General features: G+C 32.0%; 1 non-coding gene across 1 annotated transcript; it reads right to left on the bottom strand.

Moving 5' to 3' along the window:
* Nucleotides 1–317: 317 nt before the first annotated feature.
* Nucleotides 318–511, bottom strand: LOC121391998. Its single transcript, XR_005960400.1, has one exon. It is a non-coding gene; the product is annotated as a U2 spliceosomal RNA (small nuclear RNA).
* Nucleotides 512–4945: the final 4434 nt, after the last annotated feature.

Here is a 4945-nt window from a genome sequence, read left to right as displayed (position 1 = left end):
TAGTGAAGATAAACATTATAGTTCACTAACAGTTTTATTATACAGTCATCAGTGTAACATTTATAGAAGTAAAATATACAGTAGTATTTGTGTGGCTTATTAATGAACATTAGCCATGAAGCTGTTTTCACCAAACTTTGTTATTCATTGTAAATATCTTTAAAGTACTACAATATACAGTTAGTATTGTGTGGGGCTTATTCAATACTAACAAATTGACTATATCGAAAGTACTTAGCCAAAAAGAGTATGTTCTTTCAACTTAGATATGTTTAAAATTTTCATGATTGTTATAAGAAAAATTATCCCCTATAAAGGGGAAGTGGGCAACACCTGGATGTACTGCAATACAGGGCAACCCGTGGAGTGAGGGAAGCAAGCTTCACACACAACTCCTAGTAGAAAAATTGGGGTTAATAGCTTGAGGATGCATTATCCCCATTCGAGCTATTTAAACTCGAAAGAACAGATTATATCTACTTGATCCTTAGCCGATAGGCCGAGAAGCGATGTTTTAACAAAGTTATACAGCTTTTTTTATAGTTATACAATAGAGTTTGCTCTTAGGGGACAAATAGTAGTGCTTCCAATGAATAACTTTGGGAATTGTCACGGGTCAAATCTTGTTTTGATGAGAATACAGATATGCTTGTAATATTATAACAACGTTTGTATTCTTATATTCAAACATGGGCGTTTTATATTGTGTATAACATAGAAAAAGGTTTATGTTAAATAATATAGCAGAGGGATGTGCTGCAGGAGAGTTTGAGTAGCATCATAATATATATTACTTACTTATACACATGAAGTAAACATTTCTATATTATAGAAATTTTACTTCATGTGTGTTTGTAATAATGCAGTGTCCCTTTACGTTTTATTAAGAAATAGCTTTCATACAATTGTTATATTATCTCTAAATCTCTTCTTGTATGTCATGATTTAGTTAATATCTAATAAATCGTTTATTTAAGGAAAGATTTATATTATATTCATTATTTGTACTAGTTGTACTATCATCTAGAAATTATCTAATGGAACTATTAATCTTTACAAGGTAAACTTTGCAAATCTCATTAAATCTTTATTTTTCGGAATTTTAAAAAACCCAGAAGATAAGGAGATGTTGTATTCTTTAACTGTCAATTTTCTATTTTAATTATAAGTGCTTTAGGTGTAGTCTTAAAGGTTAAACTAATAAAAGAAGATACAATAACTGATGTTGCTATCAAGTCTTTAAAAGGTTTAGACTGATCTAATCAACTCTAATTATTTATAAAACTATAACTAATGTAGCTTCACTGACATTTAAGAAGTAGAGGAGTTTTGATGTTAGACGTTGAACATTCTAATTTATGAGATTGTTAGGTGTATGATGTGTTAACTGAAGATCTAGCTAGCTAGTATAATATATATATTATATTATATATCTATATATATTATTATATATATATATGCATAGATATACTCGAGCAATTATATCGAACCATTACATGATTATTGTTTAGCAAGTGGTGGGTATTTGGAGTTGAGGTCTCTCTCCAGTGTGAACACGAGGATGATATGTAACACTCTGAGACTGAGTAAAAGCTTTTCCACAATCCTTACATATAAGGGTTTTTCTCCAGTAATGGATACGAGAATGTTGTGTCAATTTATAGCAATAATAAAACCCTTTCCCACAGTCCTTTACATATATAAGGTTCTCTCCAGTGTGAATACGAGAATGTGTAAAGGTACTAGAGTGAGCAAACCCTTTCCACAGTCCTTACATATATAAGGTATCTCCAGTGTGAATACGACAATGAGAACGAAGACCGCACGACTGAGCAAACCACTTTCAACATATTTCTTAAACATAAAGGGCTTTTTTCCAGTGTGAATACGAGAATGTTCAGTCAATTCCAGATGGTAATAAACCCTTTCCCACAGTCCTTAACATTATATAAGCCATCTCTCTCAGTGTGAAATACGAGAATGTTTAATAAGTCGATAGACCAAGCAAACCTTTTTGCACATTCCTAACATATAAGGGGATTTCCCGTCCAGTGTGAATACGAGAAATGAGATAGTAAATGACTATATATGAGAACTTTTTTCCCCATGTGAGTACAATAATGATTTTTAGAATTAGACAAACACCAAGTAGAATAACTTGATGTAGTTGGTACACTTTGTACTTGATGACGGCATGACAATGCGTGTTGAGATTAAGCTTCTAAGGACTAAATGTACAACGTTACAGTCTGGACAGTGATAGGGTTGTCACCAGTGTGATGAACAAGAAAAAAAATATGATAATTCTAAGGTTATGACAGTACGAGTCACGTTATAACACAAAGGACAATTGAGAATTCCTTCTTATCAAAGGAGATGATCAGGTTAATACAATTGGAGTTACTACATGTCTTCTTACAGTGGGTTTAGGGCTTAATTGAATTGAATAGCCACGACTATTAAATGAATATATTATTTTTAGAAAACGTCTGTATGTTGAATTATCTACATAAATATCCGTATCATTTAAGTCTAATCCCCTCCTTTGTTTATTATAGTGACTACAGATAGATAGAGAACCAGCAATGAGAAGTGAAACGAATAGACGACAGAAAGATGTTAAGAAAGAAGATGAAAGACTTAGTCGGCCAAGATATAACAGAGAGATTCCTTCTTTTGAGGACATGATTGTTTGAGGGAGATGATCAGTTAATACAATTGAGTTAGGACAGGTCTTCTTCCAGTCCACATGATAAGACAACACACATTAGAACTAGAACGAATGTTTAGTTAGGACAACACAGAATTGGACACAACAAATGCAAGAGCAGAATAACTTGATGTGTAGGTGGTACACTTTGGGATTGATGACGTACACGATAAGGTAGTTTTGGGGGGGGGGGTCTTTAGATTAGCTTCTAGACTAAATGTACACTTACGGGTTGGACAGTGATAGGGTTTTTTTCACACCAGTGTGATAAGAAAGGATATGATAAGTGCTAATATTTTGATCATACTAGTCACATGAATGACACAGAGGACAATGGAGAATTCCTTCTTTTGAGGAACCGTGATTGTTGAAGAGATGATTAGTTAATACAATTTGCGTTAGTCCAATGTCTTCTTACAGTCCCTATAAAGACACTACACCTTAGAGCTAGACTATAGTTAGACCAACACGTGTTTCTAGACTAACAATTACAATTCTACGGGCCATTAAATGAATAATATTATTTTTCAGGAAACCTTGAATTATTACCTGGCATAATTCGTACATTTAAGGTCTACATTTTCCTAGTAACTAATCCTTGTCATACTCTATGTAGGCCGAACACGGTAATAGTACATACTTTGTCTGTTTTTTAAAGAAGTAGATTTTTGAAGATAAGAAAAAAATCCTAAGCAGTGGATGTCACATTAAGCTTAGGTATTGTGCATATATAGGGCCTAGGGTTTTAGGAATTAATGTACTTTTTATATCCTCTCATCATAGAAATATACAAAGGTGTCACCATAGACTGAAATAAGGACGGGATTTTAACTTTAATTATTTACATTGGATTAAAATTGCTAAAGGTTGTGGATATGTGTTGCATATGTTCACAACCACAAACCTATATATTGTTATGTCCTTTAATTTTTAATGAAAGTATCTGTAAGTGTACACAATCTGGACAGTAAGAGGGTTTGGTAACCAAGGTGAGTAATATGACATTTTTATATGCATATATATTTACACATTTATTGTTTAGTGTTTTAAAAAAATGGATACATGTATAGTACCAAATTCATGGCTCACTTATTTACTAATTTATTCAATGGAAAAACTACTGTTAAGCTTTAGCTTTTAGCTAATGTTTAAAAACAAAATAGTATTTTACAAATTTAACTTGGTTTGAAGGTTTATAAAATGCTATAGTCCTTTAAACCATGATATCCTATAGCACATAGCCTGTCATCTGAGACACTCTAAAAACTTCTTCTGTATAAATTAAAGTACATATATAGTTGGTAGGACTGTAAATAAGATATTTAGTGAGGGAAAAGCTGACTTGTACTATTTCTATTTTCGGTAGTGGTATCCCTGAAAGTGTACAAATGAGCTGAGAAATTATATTATTTTAGCATAGTCCAGAAACAAGATCATAACCTCAATATCAACACCAGTTGACCCATTTCTTATACCAGACTTGTCAAAGTGTATCTGATCACTCTTTCTATTAAGGTGTACATATAGCAATTAAACAGAATTATAATGTAGCTTGAGAGTGACAATAGCCAATAGAAAGACACCTGCTTTGTTGTTATCGTGACACCTTCGTTTTAACAGTTGCAGTCTGAGGGTAAACAAATTGACTAATATGACAGAATTACTTTATTCCATCCATCAAAAATCGGCCTTTTGACATTAATTGTTAATCCTACTTCTTTTAGCTACTATTGTGACTGATTGTTATAGTATAAATGACATTTACCAATTGTTGATATTTAAAAAAGTATTCCAAGTTAAAGTTATTCAAACAATACTATAAACTATAGTCTATAATGACAAAGAAAAACTTACACACTTTGATTTTTCTTTTCACAGCTCAGATGATTACTAATCAGTGGGTACTGACTATTACTGTATACAATTTGAAATTAAACAATAACAAACACGATTATATAAATATGAGTTAAATTTCTTTCCTCTACTGCTCTTGTGAACTGATTGAAGTCAATATAGTTAGCCATTGATGTTAAACATGTTTTCAATAATAAATACCAACTCCGAGAAAGTAGTCTCTCATCTGATGAACTATTCAACATTGCAAACATTAACGGATTATACCTATATATAAGGAAAAGGAGGAAACCTAACTCACGAAGCATTGTACAGTAAGTAGGATTAATATAGCAGACATAAATTAGTGCTAATTTTGTTAACTACATTTTTTGGAGCATT

This window comes from Gigantopelta aegis, unplaced genomic scaffold, assembly GCF_016097555.1.
Source record: "Gigantopelta aegis isolate Gae_Host unplaced genomic scaffold, Gae_host_genome ctg3234_pilon_pilon, whole genome shotgun sequence".
NCBI lineage: Eukaryota > Metazoa > Mollusca > Gastropoda > Neomphalida > Peltospiridae > Gigantopelta > Gigantopelta aegis.
This window is presented reverse-complemented; position numbering and strand designations above follow the sequence as displayed.